Source organism: Oncorhynchus mykiss, unplaced genomic scaffold (assembly GCF_013265735.2).
Source record: "Oncorhynchus mykiss isolate Arlee unplaced genomic scaffold, USDA_OmykA_1.1 un_scaffold_373, whole genome shotgun sequence".
NCBI classification, from domain to species: Eukaryota; Metazoa; Chordata; class Actinopteri; order Salmoniformes; family Salmonidae; genus Oncorhynchus; species Oncorhynchus mykiss.
Window position 1 is genome coordinate 41,425 of NW_023493820.1, and position 18,214 is coordinate 59,638.

The 18,214-nt window shown below is 41.3% G+C and overlaps 13 non-coding genes across 13 annotated transcripts; all 13 read right to left on the minus strand.

Annotated features, from left to right (window-relative positions):
• Nucleotides 1–636: 636 nt before the first annotated feature.
• On the minus strand, nt 637–708 carry trnag-ucc. Its single transcript has one exon. It is a non-coding gene; the product is annotated as a tRNA-Gly (tRNA).
• Nucleotides 709–2,010: 1,302 nt separating this feature from the next.
• On the minus strand, nt 2,011–2,082 carry trnag-ucc. The gene has a single exon. It is a non-coding gene; the product is annotated as a tRNA-Gly (tRNA).
• A 1,302-nt stretch (nt 2,083–3,384) lies between these two features.
• trnag-ucc lies at nt 3,385–3,456 on the minus strand. The gene has a single exon. It is a non-coding gene; the product is annotated as a tRNA-Gly (tRNA).
• Nucleotides 3,457–4,758: 1,302 nt separating this feature from the next.
• On the minus strand, nt 4,759–4,830 carry trnag-ucc. The gene has a single exon. It is a non-coding gene; the product is annotated as a tRNA-Gly (tRNA).
• Nucleotides 4,831–6,132: 1,302 nt separating this feature from the next.
• Nucleotides 6,133–6,204, minus strand: trnag-ucc. Its single transcript has one exon. It is a non-coding gene; the product is annotated as a tRNA-Gly (tRNA).
• A 1,302-nt stretch (nt 6,205–7,506) lies between these two features.
• trnag-ucc lies at nt 7,507–7,578 on the minus strand. The gene has a single exon. It is a non-coding gene; the product is annotated as a tRNA-Gly (tRNA).
• A 1,302-nt stretch (nt 7,579–8,880) lies between these two features.
• On the minus strand, nt 8,881–8,952 carry trnag-ucc. The gene has a single exon. It is a non-coding gene; the product is annotated as a tRNA-Gly (tRNA).
• A 1,302-nt stretch (nt 8,953–10,254) lies between these two features.
• trnag-ucc lies at nt 10,255–10,326 on the minus strand. Its single transcript has one exon. It is a non-coding gene; the product is annotated as a tRNA-Gly (tRNA).
• Nucleotides 10,327–11,628: 1,302 nt separating this feature from the next.
• Nucleotides 11,629–11,700, minus strand: trnag-ucc. Its single transcript has one exon. It is a non-coding gene; the product is annotated as a tRNA-Gly (tRNA).
• A 1,302-nt stretch (nt 11,701–13,002) lies between these two features.
• On the minus strand, nt 13,003–13,074 carry trnag-ucc. The gene has a single exon. It is a non-coding gene; the product is annotated as a tRNA-Gly (tRNA).
• A 1,302-nt stretch (nt 13,075–14,376) lies between these two features.
• On the minus strand, nt 14,377–14,448 carry trnag-ucc. Its single transcript has one exon. It is a non-coding gene; the product is annotated as a tRNA-Gly (tRNA).
• A 1,302-nt stretch (nt 14,449–15,750) lies between these two features.
• On the minus strand, nt 15,751–15,822 carry trnag-ucc. Its single transcript has one exon. It is a non-coding gene; the product is annotated as a tRNA-Gly (tRNA).
• Nucleotides 15,823–17,124: 1,302 nt separating this feature from the next.
• trnag-ucc lies at nt 17,125–17,196 on the minus strand. The gene has a single exon. It is a non-coding gene; the product is annotated as a tRNA-Gly (tRNA).
• Nucleotides 17,197–18,214: the final 1,018 nt, after the last annotated feature.

Below are 18,214 nucleotides of genomic sequence, written 5' to 3' on the forward strand. Positions count from 1 at the left end.
CTTTTGGAAGTCTTATTTTTTCATTTGTTTTTAAAAAAATGAATTGATCTCATTATTAATTTGTAAAAACTCGTCATCATTTTGCTGTCGCGACTGAACAAGACAGAATGTGAAAGACACAGCAGATGAACTACAGAAGATTTGAACTGAAACATGGTCAAGATTTTGGAAGACTGTTATGCTCACAAGTAAAGCACAAAACACTCACATGATGTTCAATCGTTCCAAGCACCATGGACACGTCAATCGATATCTTCACTGTCATTGCTGCAGAAAGCAAAAAAATAACTTTTTGGTCTAGGGGTATGATTCTCGCTTAGGGTGCGAGAGGTCCCGGGTTCAAATCCCGGATGAGCCCTTTTGCAGATCCTTGAACAATCTCAGACAGGCAGATCTTGTCGGAATGCCGACTATCACCTCTTGGGCGCAGGACAAGGTGGCTGAATGGTTTTGGCGATAGGACTGCAAATCTATTTTGATATGCACTTGTTGGTTCAACGTCGCACAACATTTATTATTTTAGATAACCTGCAGAATGTAGGAGCAATTCTGACTTCCAAGTACAAGGATAATGATTCAAATGTAATACACTTGAAATGACATCCAGCCCCTAAAACAAATGAATTCCTCAGGCTCTGCATTGGCCGGGAATCGAACCCGGGTCAACTGCTTGGAAGGCAGCTATGCTCACCACTATACCACCAATGCTATGTGCAGTAGCAACATTGAGACATCGACTCATAATTTGACCGTCATTTTGGTGGAAAGTGATAATTCACTTTCACGGTTTAGGTGTATGATTATGGCTTAGGTTGCGAGAGGTCCCTGGTTAAAAAATCTATCATTTTAATCACTACAGGTTACCTTCAGATTAGTCCCGTGACGCTTGTTGGGAACGTAGGGCAAAACGGAGAACATTGCGACAAGTGGGGTCACATTAGTTTGTAGCCCAAGATTTTGGATTCTACAAACAGAACTTGGCACATAGACGGTTGTGACTTCAGACGAGTCTCCTGACACTTGTGGGGGATGTAGAGAAAAATTGAGAATACCACCGTGTTCGTGAGGGTCTCCTCATTCCAGAGAGTGGTCATATGAATTTGTAGGTCAAACGGTTCGGAAGCTAGAGATGTTTTTGTGAGAAGACCGATTATAGGTATTGTCTCATGGTTTGACAAAAACCGATCTAGGTCCACCATCTTTCACTGCAGATATGGAGGGTTAACATAAGCAGTTGTGGAGGATTGAGACGGATACGCCGAGTCTTAATCTCTCTAGTTGAAAACGGATCTATTTGAATGGGTATTTTCAAAATTAATTGACTTTGATTCACGTACCTTTGCGTCATTTGACTCAAAATAAATGAGTTCCATTCTTTTGGAAGTCTTATTTTTTCATTTGTTTTTAAAAAAATGAATTGATCTCATTATTAATTTGTAAAAACTCGTCATCATTTTGCTGTCGCGACTGAACAAGACAGAATGTGAAAGACACAGCAGATGAACTACAGAAGATTTGAACTGAAACATGGTCAAGATTTTGGAAGACTGTTATGCTCACAAGTAAAGCACAAAACACTCACATGATGTTCAATCGTTCCAAGCACCATGGACACGTCAATCGATATCTTCACTGTCATTGCTGCAGAAAGCAAAAAAATAACTTTTTGGTCTAGGGGTATGATTCTCGCTTAGGGTGCGAGAGGTCCCGGGTTCAAATCCCGGATGAGCCCTTTTGCAGATCCTTGAACAATCTCAGACAGGCAGATCTTGTCGGAATGCCGACTATCACCTCTTGGGCGCAGGACAAGGTGGCTGAATGGTTTTGGCGATAGGACTGCAAATCTATTTTGATATGCACTTGTTGGTTCAACGTCGCACAACATTTATTATTTTAGATAACCTGCAGAACGTAGGAGCAATTCTGACTTCCAAGTACAAGGATAATGATTCAAATGTAATACACTTGAAATGACATCCAGCCCCTAAAACAAATGAATTCCTCAGGCTCTGCATTGGCCGGGAATCGAACCCGGGTCAACTGCTTGGAAGGCAGCTATGCTCACCACTATACCACCAATGCTATGTGCAGTAGCAACATTGAGACATCGACTCATAATTTGACCGTCATTTTGGTGGAAAGTGATAATTCACTTTCACGGTTTAGGTGTATGATTATGGCTTAGGTTGCGAGAGGTCCCTGGTTAAAAAATCTATCATTTTAATCACTACAGGTTACCTTCAGATTAGTCCCGTGACGCTTGTTGGGAACGTAGGGCAAAACGGAGAACATTGCGACAAGTGGGGTCACATTAGTTTGTAGCCCAAGATTTTGGATTCTACAAACAGAACTTGGCACATAGACGGTTGTGACTTCAGACGAGTCTCCTGACACTTGTGGGGGATGTAGAGAAAAATTGAGAATACCACCGTGTTCGTGAGGGTCTCCTCATTCCAGAGAGTGGTCATATGAATTTGTAGGTCAAACGGTTCGGAAGCTAGAGATGTTTTTGTGAGAAGACCGATTATAGGTATTGTCTCATGGTTTGACAAAAACCGATCTAGGTCCACCATCTTTCACTGCAGATATGGAGGGTTAACATAAGCAGTTGTGGAGGATTGAGACGGATACGCCGAGTCTTAATCTCTCTAGTTGAAAACGGATCTATTTGAATGGGTATTTTCAAAATTAATTGACTTTGATTCACGTACCTTTGCGTCATTTGACTCAAAATAAATGAGTTCCATTCTTTTGGAAGTCTTATTTTTTCATTTGTTTTTAAAAAAATGAATTGATCTCATTATTAATTTGTAAAAACTCGTCATCATTTTGCTGTCGCGACTGAACAAGACAGAATGTGAAAGACACAGCAGATGAACTACAGAAGATTTGAACTGAAACATGGTCAAGATTTTGGAAGACTGTTATGCTCACAAGTAAAGCACAAAACACTCACATGATGTTCAATCGTTCCAAGCACCATGGACACGTCAATCGATATCTTCACTGTCATTGCTGCAGAAAGCAAAAAAATAACTTTTTGGTCTAGGGGTATGATTCTCGCTTAGGGTGCGAGAGGTCCCGGGTTCAAATCCCGGATGAGCCCTTTTGCAGATCCTTGAACAATCTCAGACAGGCAGATCTTGTCGGAATGCCGACTATCACCTCTTGGGCGCAGGACAAGGTGGCTGAATGGTTTTGGCGATAGGACTGCAAATCTATTTTGATATGCACTTGTTGGTTCAACGTCGCACAACATTTATTATTTTAGATAACCTGCAGAATGTAGGAGCAATTCTGACTTCCAAGTACAAGGATAATGATTCAAATGTAATACACTTGAAATGACATCCAGCCCCTAAAACAAATGAATTCCTCAGGCTCTGCATTGGCCGGGAATCGAACCCGGGTCAACTGCTTGGAAGGCAGCTATGCTCACCACTATACCACCAATGCTATGTGCAGTAGCAACATTGAGACATCGACTCATAATTTGACCGTCATTTTGGTGGAAAGTGATAATTCACTTTCACGGTTTAGGTGTATGATTATGGCTTAGGTTGCGAGAGGTCCCTGGTTAAAAAATCTATCATTTTAATCACTACAGGTTACCTTCAGATTAGTCCCGTGACGCTTGTTGGGAACGTAGGGCAAAACGGAGAACATTGCGACAAGTGGGGTCACATTAGTTTGTAGCCCAAGATTTTGGATTCTACAAACAGAACTTGGCACATAGACGGTTGTGACTTCAGACGAGTCTCCTGACACTTGTGGGGGATGTAGAGAAAAATTGAGAATACCACCGTGTTCGTGAGGGTCTCCTCATTCCAGAGAGTGGTCATATGAATTTGTAGGTCAAACGGTTCGGAAGCTAGAGATGTTTTTGTGAGAAGACCGATTATAGGTATTGTCTCATGGTTTGACAAAAACCGATCTAGGTCCACCATCTTTCACTGCAGATATGGAGGGTTAACATAAGCAGTTGTGGAGGATTGAGACGGATACGCCGAGTCTTAATCTCTCTAGTTGAAAACGGATCTATTTGAATGGGTATTTTCAAAATTAATTGACTTTGATTCACGTACCTTTGCGTCATTTGACTCAAAATAAATGAGTTCCATTCTTTTGGAAGTCTTATTTTTTCATTTGTTTTTAAAAAAATGAATTGATCTCATTATTAATTTGTAAAAACTCGTCATCATTTTGCTGTCGCGACTGAACAAGACAGAATGTGAAAGACACAGCAGATGAACTACAGAAGATTTGAACTGAAACATGGTCAAGATTTTGGAAGACTGTTATGCTCACAAGTAAAGCACAAAACACTCACATGATGTTCAATCGTTCCAAGCACCATGGACACGTCAATCGATATCTTCACTGTCATTGCTGCAGAAAGCAAAAAAATAACTTTTTGGTCTAGGGGTATGATTCTCGCTTAGGGTGCGAGAGGTCCCGGGTTCAAATCCCGGATGAGCCCTTTTGCAGATCCTTGAACAATCTCAGACAGGCAGATCTTGTCGGAATGCCGACTATCACCTCTTGGGCGCAGGACAAGGTGGCTGAATGGTTTTGGCGATAGGACTGCAAATCTATTTTGATATGCACTTGTTGGTTCAACGTCGCACAACATTTATTATTTTAGATAACCTGCAGAATGTAGGAGCAATTCTGACTTCCAAGTACAAGGATAATGATTCAAATGTAATACACTTGAAATGACATCCAGCCCCTAAAACAAATGAATTCCTCAGGCTCTGCATTGGCCGGGAATCGAACCCGGGTCAACTGCTTGGAAGGCAGCTATGCTCACCACTATACCACCAATGCTATGTGCAGTAGCAACATTGAGACATCGACTCATAATTTGACCGTCATTTTGGTGGAAAGTGATAATTCACTTTCACGGTTTAGGTGTATGATTATGGCTTAGGTTGCGAGAGGTCCCTGGTTAAAAAATCTATCATTTTAATCACTACAGGTTACCTTCAGATTAGTCCCGTGACGCTTGTTGGGAACGTAGGGCAAAACGGAGAACATTGCGACAAGTGGGGTCACATTAGTTTGTAGCCCAAGATTTTGGATTCTACAAACAGAACTTGGCACATAGACGGTTGTGACTTCAGACGAGTCTCCTGACACTTGTGGGGGATGTAGAGAAAAATTGAGAATACCACCGTGTTCGTGAGGGTCTCCTCATTCCAGAGAGTGGTCATATGAATTTGTAGGTCAAACGGTTCGGAAGCTAGAGATGTTTTTGTGAGAAGACCGATTATAGGTATTGTCTCATGGTTTGACAAAAACCGATCTAGGTCCACCATCTTTCACTGCAGATATGGAGGGTTAACATAAGCAGTTGTGGAGGATTGAGACGGATACGCCGAGTCTTAATCTCTCTAGTTGAAAACGGATCTATTTGAATGGGTATTTTCAAAATTAATTGACTTTGATTCACGTACCTTTGCGTCATTTGACTCAAAATAAATGAGTTCCATTCTTTTGGAAGTCTTATTTTTTCATTTGTTTTTAAAAAAATGAATTGATCTCATTATTAATTTGTAAAAACTCGTCATCATTTTGCTGTCGCGACTGAACAAGACAGAATGTGAAAGACACAGCAGATGAACTACAGAAGATTTGAACTGAAACATGGTCAAGATTTTGGAAGACTGTTATGCTCACAAGTAAAGCACAAAACACTCACATGATGTTCAATCGTTCCAAGCACCATGGACACGTCAATCGATATCTTCACTGTCATTGCTGCAGAAAGCAAAAAAATAACTTTTTGGTCTAGGGGTATGATTCTCGCTTAGGGTGCGAGAGGTCCCGGGTTCAAATCCCGGATGAGCCCTTTTGCAGATCCTTGAACAATCTCAGACAGGCAGATCTTGTCGGAATGCCGACTATCACCTCTTGGGCGCAGGACAAGGTGGCTGAATGGTTTTGGCGATAGGACTGCAAATCTATTTTGATATGCACTTGTTGGTTCAACGTCGCACAACATTTATTATTTTAGATAACCTGCAGAATGTAGGAGCAATTCTGACTTCCAAGTACAAGGATAATGATTCAAATGTAATACACTTGAAATGACATCCAGCCCCTAAAACAAATGAATTCCTCAGGCTCTGCATTGGCCGGGAATCGAACCCAGGTCAACTGCTTGGAAGGCAGCTATGCTCACCACTATACCACCAATGCTATGTGCAGTAGCAACATTGAGACATCGACTCATAATTTGACCGTCATTTTGGTGGAAAGTGATAATTCACTTTCACGGTTTAGGTGTATGATTATGGCTTAGGTTGCGAGAGGTCCCTGGTTAAAAAATCTATCATTTTAATCACTACAGGTTACCTTCAGATTAGTCCCGTGACGCTTGTTGGGAACGTAGGGCAAAACGGAGAACATTGCGACAAGTGGGGTCACATTAGTTTGTAGCCCAAGATTTTGGATTCTACAAACAGAACTTGGCACATAGACGGTTGTGACTTCAGACGAGTCTCCTGACACTTGTGGGGGATGTAGAGAAAAATTGAGAATACCACCGTGTTCGTGAGGGTCTCCTCATTCCAGAGAGTGGTCATATGAATTTGTAGGTCAAACGGTTCGGAAGCTAGAGATGTTTTTGTGAGAAGACCGATTATAGGTATTGTCTCATGGTTTGACAAAAACCGATCTAGGTCCACCATCTTTCACTGCAGATATGGAGGGTTAACATAAGCAGTTGTGGAGGATTGAGACGGATACGCCGAGTCTTAATCTCTCTAGTTGAAAACGGATCTATTTGAATGGGTATTTTCAAAATTAATTGACTTTGATTCACGTACCTTTGCGTCATTTGACTCAAAATGAATGAGTTCCATTCTTTTGGAAGTCTTATTTTTTCATTTGTTTTTAAAAAAATGAATTGATCTCATTATTAATTTGTAAAAACTCGTCATCATTTTGCTGTCGCGACTGAACAAGACAGAATGTGAAAGACACAGCAGATGAACTACAGAAGATTTGAACTGAAACATGGTCAAGATTTTGGAAGACTGTTATGCTCACAAGTAAAGCACAAAACACTCACATGATGTTCAATCGTTCCAAGCACCATGGACACGTCAATCGATATCTTCACTGTCATTGCTGCAGAAAGCAAAAAAATAACTTTTTGGTCTAGGGGTATGATTCTCGCTTAGGGTGCGAGAGGTCCCGGGTTCAAATCCCGGATGAGCCCTTTTGCAGATCCTTGAACAATCTCAGACAGGCAGATCTTGTCGGAATGCCGACTATCACCTCTTGGGCGCAGGACAAGGTGGCTGAATGGTTTTGGCGATAGGACTGCAAATCTATTTTGATATGCACTTGTTGGTTCAACGTCGCACAACATTTATTATTTTAGATAACCTGCAGAATGTAGGAGCAATTCTGACTTCCAAGTACAAGGATAATGATTCAAATGTAATACACTTGAAATGACATCCAGCCCCTAAAACAAATGAATTCCTCAGGCTCTGCATTGGCCGGGAATCGAACCCGGGTCAACTGCTTGGAAGGCAGCTATGCTCACCACTATACCACCAATGCTATGTGCAGTAGCAACATTGAGACATCGACTCATAATTTGACCGTCATTTTGGTGGAAAGTGATAATTCACTTTCACGGTTTAGGTGTATGATTATGGCTTAGGTTGCGAGAGGTCCCTGGTTAAAAAATCTATCATTTTAATCACTACAGGTTACCTTCAGATTAGTCCCGTGACGCTTGTTGGGAACGTAGGGCAAAACGGAGAACATTGCGACAAGTGGGGTCACATTAGTTTGTAGCCCAAGATTTTGGATTCTACAAACAGAACTTGGCACATAGACGGTTGTGACTTCAGACGAGTCTCCTGACACTTGTGGGGGATGTAGAGAAAAATTGAGAATACCACCGTGTTCGTGAGGGTCTCCTCATTCCAGAGAGTGGTCATATGAATTTGTAGGTCAAACGGTTCGGAAGCTAGAGATGTTTTTGTGAGAAGACCGATTATAGGTATTGTCTCATGGTTTGACAAAAACCGATCTAGGTCCACCATCTTTCACTGCAGATATGGAGGGTTAACATAAGCAGTTGTGGAGGATTGAGACGGATACGCCGAGTCTTAATCTCTCTAGTTGAAAACGGATCTATTTGAATGGGTATTTTCAAAATTAATTGACTTTGATTCACGTACCTTTGCGTCATTTGACTCAAAATAAATGAGTTCCATTCTTTTGGAAGTCTTATTTTTTCATTTGTTTTTAAAAAAATGAATTGATCTCATTATTAATTTGTAAAAACTCGTCATCATTTTGCTGTCGCGACTGAACAAGACAGAATGTGAAAGACACAGCAGATGAACTACAGAAGATTTGAACTGAAACATGGTCAAGATTTTGGAAGACTGTTATGCTCACAAGTAAAGCACAAAACACTCACATGATGTTCAATCGTTCCAAGCACCATGGACACGTCAATCGATATCTTCACTGTCATTGCTGCAGAAAGCAAAAAAATAACTTTTTGGTCTAGGGGTATGATTCTCGCTTAGGGTGCGAGAGGTCCCGGGTTCAAATCCCGGATGAGCCCTTTTGCAGATCCTTGAACAATCTCAGACAGGCAGATCTTGTCGGAATGCCGACTATCACCTCTTGGGCGCAGGACAAGGTGGCTGAATGGTTTTGGCGATAGGACTGCAAATCTATTTTGATATGCACTTGTTGGTTCAACGTCGCACAACATTTATTATTTTAGATAACCTGCAGAATGTAGGAGCAATTCTGACTTCCAAGTACAAGGATAATGATTCAAATGTAATACACTTGAAATGACATCCAGCCCCTAAAACAAATGAATTCCTCAGGCTCTGCATTGGCCGGGAATCGAACCCGGGTCAACTGCTTGGAAGGCAGCTATGCTCACCACTATACCACCAATGCTATGTGCAGTAGCAACATTGAGACATCGACTCATAATTTGACCGTCATTTTGGTGGAAAGTGATAATTCACTTTCACGGTTTAGGTGTATGATTATGGCTTAGGTTGCGAGAGGTCCCTGGTTAAAAAATCTATCATTTTAATCACTACAGGTTACCTTCAGATTAGTCCCGTGACGCTTGTTGGGAACGTAGGGCAAAACGGAGAACATTGCGACAAGTGGGGTCACATTAGTTTGTAGCCCAAGATTTTGGATTCTACAAACAGAACTTGGCACATAGACGGTTGTGACTTCAGACGAGTCTCCTGACACTTGTGGGGGATGTAGAGAAAAATTGAGAATACCACCGTGTTCGTGAGGGTCTCCTCATTCCAGAGAGTGGTCATATGAATTTGTAGGTCAAACGGTTCGGAAGCTAGAGATGTTTTTGTGAGAAGACCTATTATAGGTATTGTCTCATGGTTTGACAAAAACCGATCTAGGTCCACCATCTTTCACTGCAGATATGGAGGGTTAACATAAGCAGTTGTGGAGGATTGAGACGGATACGCCGAGTCTTAATCTCTCTAGTTGAAAACGGATCTATTTGAATGGGTATTTTCAAAATTAATTGACTTTGATTCACGTACCTTTGCGTCATTTGACTCAAAATAAATGAGTTCCATTCTTTTGGAAGTCTTATTTTTTCATTTGTTTTTAAAAAAATGAATTGATCTCATTATTAATTTGTAAAAACTCGTCATCATTTTGCTGTCGCGACTGAACAAGACAGAATGTGAAAGACACAGCAGATGAACTACAGAAGATTTGAACTGAAACATGGTCAAGATTTTGGAAGACTGTTATGCTCACAAGTAAAGCACAAAACACTCACATGATGTTCAATCGTTCCAAGCACCATGGACACGTCAATCGATATCTTCACTGTCATTGCTGCAGAAAGCAAAAAAATAACTTTTTGGTCTAGGGGTATGATTCTCGCTTAGGGTGCGAGAGGTCCCGGGTTCAAATCCCGGATGAGCCCTTTTGCAGATCCTTGAACAATCTCAGACAGGCAGATCTTGTCGGAATGCCGACTATCACCTCTTGGGCGCAGGACAAGGTGGCTGAATGGTTTTGGCGATAGGACTGCAAATCTATTTTGATATGCACTTGTTGGTTCAACGTCGCACAACATTTATTATTTTAGATAACCTGCAGAATGTAGGAGCAATTCTGACTTCCAAGTACAAGGATAATGATTCAAATGTAATACACTTGAAATGACATCCAGCCCCTAAAACAAATGAATTCCTCAGGCTCTGCATTGGCCGGGAATCGAACCCGGGTCAACTGCTTGGAAGGCAGCTATGCTCACCACTATACCACCAATGCTATGTGCAGTAGCAACATTGAGACATCGACTCATAATTTGACCGTCATTTTGGTGGAAAGTGATAATTCACTTTCACGGTTTAGGTGTATGATTATGGCTTAGGTTGCGAGAGGTCCCTGGTTAAAAAATCTATCATTTTAATCACTACAGGTTACCTTCAGATTAGTCCCGTGACGCTTGTTGGGAACGTAGGGCAAAACGGAGAACATTGCGACAAGTGGGGTCACATTAGTTTGTAGCCCAAGATTTTGGATTCTACAAACAGAACTTGGCACATAGACGGTTGTGACTTCAGACGAGTCTCCTGACACTTGTGGGGGATGTAGAGAAAAATTGAGAATACCACCGTGTTCGTGAGGGTCTCCTCATTCCAGAGAGTGGTCATATGAATTTGTAGGTCAAACGGTTCGGAAGCTAGAGATGTTTTTGTGAGAAGACCTATTATAGGTATTGTCTCATGGTTTGACAAAAACCGATCTAGGTCCACCATCTTTCACTGCAGATATGGAGGGTTAACATAAGCAGTTGTGGAGGATTGAGACGGATACGCCGAGTCTTAATCTCTCTAGTTGAAAACGGATCTATTTGAATGGGTATTTTCAAAATTAATTGACTTTGATTCACGTACCTTTGCGTCATTTGACTCAAAATAAATGAGTTCCATTCTTTTGGAAGTCTTATTTTTTCATTTGTTTTTAAAAAAATGAATTGATCTCATTATTAATTTGTAAAAACTCGTCATCATTTTGCTGTCGCGACTGAACAAGACAGAATGTGAAAGACACAGCAGATGAACTACAGAAGATTTGAACTGAAACATGGTCAAGATTTTGGAAGACTGTTATGCTCACAAGTAAAGCACAAAACACTCACATGATGTTCAATCGTTCCAAGCACCATGGACACGTCAATCGATATCTTCACTGTCATTGCTGCAGAAAGCAAAAAAATAACTTTTTGGTCTAGGGGTATGATTCTCGCTTAGGGTGCGAGAGGTCCCGGGTTCAAATCCCGGATGAGCCCTTTTGCAGATCCTTGAACAATCTCAGACAGGCAGATCTTGTCGGAATGCCGACTATCACCTCTTGGGCGCAGGACAAGGTGGCTGAATGGTTTTGGCGATAGGACTGCAAATCTATTTTGATATGCACTTGTTGGTTCAACGTCGCACAACATTTATTATTTTAGATAACCTGCAGAATGTAGGAGCAATTCTGACTTCCAAGTACAAGGATAATGATTCAAATGTAATACACTTGAAATGACATCCAGCCCCTAAAACAAATGAATTCCTCAGGCTCTGCATTGGCCGGGAATCGAACCCGGGTCAACTGCTTGGAAGGCAGCTATGCTCACCACTATACCACCAATGCTATGTGCAGTAGCAACATTGAGACATCGACTCATAATTTGACCGTCATTTTGGTTGAAAGTGATAATTCACTTTCACGGTTTAGGTGTATGATTATGGCTTAGGTTGCGAGAGGTCCCTGGTTAAAAAATCTATCATTTTAATCACTACAGGTTACCTTCAGATTAGTCCCGTGACGCTTGTTGGGAACGTAGGGCAAAACGGAGAACATTGCGACAAGTGGGGTCACATTAGTTTGTAGCCCAAGATTTTGGATTCTACAAACAGAACTTGGCACATAGACGGTTGTGACTTCAGACGAGTCTCCTGACACTTGTGGGGGATGTAGAGAAAAATTGAGAATACCACCGTGTTCGTGAGGGTCTCCTCATTCCAGAGAGTGGTCATATGAATTTGTAGGTCAAACGGTTCGGAAGCTAGAGATGTTTTTGTGAGAAGACCGATTATAGGTATTGTCTCATGGTTTGACAAAAACCGATCTAGGTCCACCATCTTTCACTGCAGATATGGAGGGTTAACATAAGCAGTTGTGGAGGATTGAGACGGATACGCCGAGTCTTAATCTCTCTAGTTGAAAACGGATCTATTTGAATGGGTATTTTCAAAATTAATTGACTTTGATTCACGTACCTTTGCGTCATTTGACTCAAAATAAATGAGTTCCATTCTTTTGGAAGTCTTATTTTTTCATTTGTTTTTAAAAAAATGAATTGATCTCATTATTAATTTGTAAAAACTCGTCATCATTTTGCTGTCGCGACTGAACAAGACAGAATGTGAAAGACACAGCAGATGAACTACAGAAGATTTGAACTGAAACATGGTCAAGATTTTGGAAGACTGTTATGCTCACAAGTAAAGCACAAAACACTCACATGATGTTCAATCGTTCCAAGCACCATGGACACGTCAATCGATATCTTCACTGTCATTGCTGCAGAAAGCAAAAAAATAACTTTTTGGTCTAGGGGTATGATTCTCGCTTAGGGTGCGAGAGGTCCCGGGTTCAAATCCCGGATGAGCCCTTTTGCAGATCCTTGAACAATCTCAGACAGGCAGATCTTGTCGGAATGCCGACTATCACCTCTTGGGCGCAGGACAAGGTGGCTGAATGGTTTTGGCGATAGGACTGCAAATCTATTTTGATATGCACTTGTTGGTTCAACGTCGCACAACATTTATTATTTTAGATAACCTGCAGAATGTAGGAGCAATTCTGACTTCCAAGTACAAGGATAATGATTCAAATGTAATACACTTGAAATGACATCCAGCCCCTAAAACAAATGAATTCCTCAGGCTCTGCATTGGCCGGGAATCGAACCCGGGTCAACTGCTTGGAAGGCAGCTATGCTCACCACTATACCACCAATGCTATGTGCAGTAGCAACATTGAGACATCGACTCATAATTTGACCGTCATTTTGGTGGAAAGTGATAATTCACTTTCACGGTTTAGGTGTATGATTATGGCTTAGGTTGCGAGAGGTCCCTGGTTAAAAAATCTATCATTTTAATCACTACAGGTTACCTTCAGATTAGTCCCGTGACGCTTGTTGGGAACGTAGGGCAAAACGGAGAACATTGCGACAAGTGGGGTCACATTAGTTTGTAGCCCAAGATTTTGGATTCTACAAACAGAACTTGGCACATAGACGGTTGTGACTTCAGACGAGTCTCCTGACACTTGTGGGGGATGTAGAGAAAAATTGAGAATACCACCGTGTTCGTGAGGGTCTCCTCATTCCAGAGAGTGGTCATATGAATTTGTAGGTCAAACGGTTCGGAAGCTAGAGATGTTTTTGTGAGAAGACCGATTATAGGTATTGTCTCATGGTTTGACAAAAACCGATCTAGGTCCACCATCTTTCACTGCAGATATGGAGGGTTAACATAAGCAGTTGTGGAGGATTGAGACGGATACGCCGAGTCTTAATCTCTCTAGTTGAAAACGGATCTATTTGAATGGGTATTTTCAAAATTAATTGACTTTGATTCACGTACCTTTGCGTCATTTGACTCAAAATAAATGAGTTCCATTCTTTTGGAAGTCTTATTTTTTCATTTGTTTTTAAAAAAATGAATTGATCTCATTATTAATTTGTAAAAACTCGTCATCATTTTGCTGTCGCGACTGAACAAGACAGAATGTGAAAGACACAGCAGATGAACTACAGAAGATTTGAACTGAAACATGGTCAAGATTTTGGAAGACTGTTATGCTCACAAGTAAAGCACAAAACACTCACATGATGTTCAATCGTTCCAAGCACCATGGACACGTCAATCGATATCTTCACTGTCATTGCTGCAGAAAGCAAAAAAATAACTTTTTGGTCTAGGGGTATGATTCTCGCTTAGGGTGCGAGAGGTCCCGGGTTCAAATCCCGGATGAGCCCTTTTGCAGATCCTTGAACAATCTCAGACAGGCAGATCTTGTCGGAATGCCGACTATCACCTCTTGGGCGCAGGACAAGGTGGCTGAATGGTTTTGGCGATAGGACTGCAAATCTATTTTGATATGCACTTGTTGGTTCAACGTCGCACAACATTTATTATTTTAGATAACCTGCAGAATGTAGGAGCAATTCTGACTTCCAAGTACAAGGATAATGATTCAAATGTAATACACTTGAAATGACATCCAGCCCCTAAAACAAATGAATTCCTCAGGCTCTGCATTGGCCGGGAATCGAACCCGGGTCAACTGCTTGGAAGGCAGCTATGCTCACCACTATACCACCAATGCTATGTGCAGTAGCAACATTGAGACATCGACTCATAATTTGACCGTCATTTTGGTGGAAAGTGATAATTCACTTTCACGGTTTAGGTGTATGATTATGGCTTAGGTTGCGAGAGGTCCCTGGTTAAAAAATCTATCATTTTAATCACTACAGGTTACCTTCAGATTAGTCCCGTGACGCTTGTTGGGAACGTAGGGCAAAACGGAGAACATTGCGACAAGTGGGGTCACATTAGTTTGTAGCCCAAGATTTTGGATTCTACAAACAGAACTTGGCACATAGACGGTTGTGACTTCAGACGAGTCTCCTGACACTTGTGGGGGATGTAGAGAAAAATTGAGAATACCACCGTGTTCGTGAGGGTCTCCTCATTCCAGAGAGTGGTCATATGAATTTGTAGGTCAAACGGTTCGGAAGCTAGAGATGTTTTTGTGAGAAGACCGATTATAGGTATTGTCTCATGGTTTGACAAAAACCGATCTAGGTCCACCATCTTTCACTGCAGATATGGAGGGTTAACATAAGCAGTTGTGGAGGATTGAGACGGATACGCCGAGTCTTAATCTCTCTAGTTGAAAACGGATCTATTTGAATGGGTATTTTCAAAATTAATTGACTTTGATTCACGTACCTTTGCGTCATTTGACTCAAAATAAATGAGTTCCATTCTTTTGGAAGTCTTATTTTTTCATTTGTTTTTAAAAAAATGAATTGATCTCATTATTAATTTGTAAAAACTCGTCATCATTTTGCTGTCGCGACTGAACAAGACAGAATGTGAAAGACACAGCAGATGAACTACAGAAGATTTGAACTGAAACATGGTCAAGATTTTGGAAGACTGTTATGCTCACAAGTAAAGCACAAAACACTCACATGATGTTCAATCGTTCCAAGCACCATGGACACGTCAATCGATATCTTCACTGTCATTGCTGCAGAAAGCAAAAAAATAACTTTTTGGTCTAGGGGTATGATTCTCGCTTAGGGTGCGAGAGGTCCCGGGTTCAAATCCCGGATGAGCCCTTTTGCAGATCCTTGAACAATCTCAGACAGGCAGATCTTGTCGGAATGCCGACTATCACCTCTTGGGCGCAGGACAAGGTGGCTGAATGGTTTTGGCGATAGGACTGCAAATCTATTTTGATATGCACTTGTTGGTTCAACGTCGCACAACATTTATTATTTTAGATAACCTGCAGAATGTAGGAGCAATTCTGACTTCCAAGTACAAGGATAATGATTCAAATGTAATACACTTGAAATGACATCCAGCCCCTAAAACAAATGAATTCCTCAGGCTCTGCATTGGCCGGGAATCGAACCCGGGTCAACTGCTTGGAAGGCAGCTATGCTCACCACTATACCACCAATGCTATGTGCAGTAGCAACATTGAGACATCGACTCATAATTTGACCGTCATTTTGGTGGAAAGTGATAATTCACTTTCACGGTTTAGGTGTATGATTATGGCTTAGGTTGCGAGAGGTCCCTGGTTAAAAAATCTATCATTTTAATCACTACAGGTTACCTTCAGATTAGTCCCGTGACGCTTGTTGGGAACGTAGGGCAAAACGGAGAACATTGCGACAAGTGGGGTCACATTAGTTTGTAGCCCAAGATTTTGGATTCTACAAACAGAACTTGGCACATAGACGGTTGTGACTTCAGACGAGTCTCCTGACACTTGTGGGGGATGTAGAGAAAAATTGAGAATACCACCGTGTTCGTGAGGGTCTCCTCATTCCAGAGAGTGGTCATATGAATTTGTAGGTCAAACGGTTCGGAAGCTAGAGATGTTTTTGTGAGAAGACCGATTATAGGTATTGTCTCATGGTTTGACAAAAACCGATCTAGGTCCACCATCTTTCACTGCAGATATGGAGGGTTAACATAAGCAGTTGTGGAGGATTGAGACGGATACGCCGAGTCTTAATCTCTCTAGTTGAAAACGGATCTATTTGAATGGGTATTTTCAAAATTAATTGACTTTGATTCACGTACCTTTGCGTCATTTGACTCAAAATAAATGAGTTCCATTCTTTTGGAAGTCTTATTTTTTCATTTGTTTTTAAAAAAATGAATTGATCTCATTATTAATTTGTAAAAACTCGTCATCATTTTGCTGTCGCGACTGAACAAGACAGAATGTGAAAGACACAGCAGATGAACTACAGAAGATTTGAACTGAAACATGGTCAAGATTTTGGAAGACTGTTATGCTCACAAGTAAAGCACAAAACACTCACATGATGTTCAATCGTTCCAAGCACCATGGACACGTCAATCGATATCTTCACTGTCATTGCTGCAGAAAGCAAAAAAATAACTTTTTGGTCTAGGGGTATGATTCTCGCTTAGGGTGCGAGAGGTCCCGGGTTCAAATCCCGGATGAGCCCTTTTGCAGATCCTTGAACAATCTCAGACAGGCAGATCTTGTCGGAATGCCGACTATCACCTCTTGGGCGCAGGACAAGGTGGCTGAATGGTTTTGGCGATAGGACTGCAAATCTATTTTGATATGCACTTGTTGGTTCAACGTCGCACAACATTTATTATTTTAGATAACCTGCAGAATGTAGGAGCAATTCTGACTTCCAAGTACAAGGATAATGATTCAAATGTAATACACTTGAAATGACATCCAGCCCCTAAAACAAATGAATTCCTCAGGCTCTGCATTGGCCGGGAATCGAACCCGGGTCAACTGCTTGGAAGGCAGCTATGCTCACCACTATACCACCAATGCTATGTGCAGTAGCAACATTGAGACATCGACTCATAATTTGACCGTCATTTTGGTGGAAAGTGATAATTCACTTTCACGGTTTAGGTGTATGATTATGGCTTAGGTTGCGAGAGGTCCCTGGTTAAAAAATCTATCATTTTAATCACTACAGGTTACCTTCAGATTAGTCCCGTGACGCTTGTTGGGAACGTAGGGCAAAACGGAGAACATTGCGACAAGTGGGGTCACATTAGTTTGTAGCCCAAGATTTTGGATTCTACAAACAGAACTTGGCACATAGACGGTTGTGACTTCAGACGAGTCTCCTGACACTTGTGGGGGATGTAGAGAAAAATTGAGAATACCACCGTGTTCGTGAGGGTCTCCTCATTCCAGAGAGTGGTCATATGAATTTGTAGGTCAAACGGTTCGGAAGCTAGAGATGTTTTTGTGAGAAGACCGATTATAGGTATTGTCTCATGGTTTGACAAAAACCGATCTAGGTCCACCATCTTTCACTGCAGATATGGAGGGTTAACATAAGCAGTTGTGGAGGATTGAGACGGATACGCCGAGTCTTAATCTCTCTAGTTGAAAACGGATCTATTTGAATGGGTATTTTCAAAATTAATTGACTTTGATTCACGTACCTTTGCGTCATTTGACTCAAAATAAATGAGTTCCATTCTTTTGGAAGTCTTATTTTTTCATTTGTTTTTAAAAAAATGAATTGATCTCATTATTAATTTGTAAAAACTCGTCATCATTTTGCTGTCGCGACTGAACAAGACAGAATGTGAAAGACACAGCAGATGAACTACAGAAGATTTGAACTGAAACATGGTCAAGATTTTGGAAGACTGTTATGCTCACAAGTAAAGCACAAAACACTCACATGATGTTCAATCGTTCCAAGCACCATGGACACGTCAATCGATATCTTCACTGTCATTGCTGCAGAAAGCAAAAAAATAACTTTTTGGTCTAGGGGTATGATTCTCGCTTAGGGTGCGAGAGGTCCCGGGTTCAAATCCCGGAT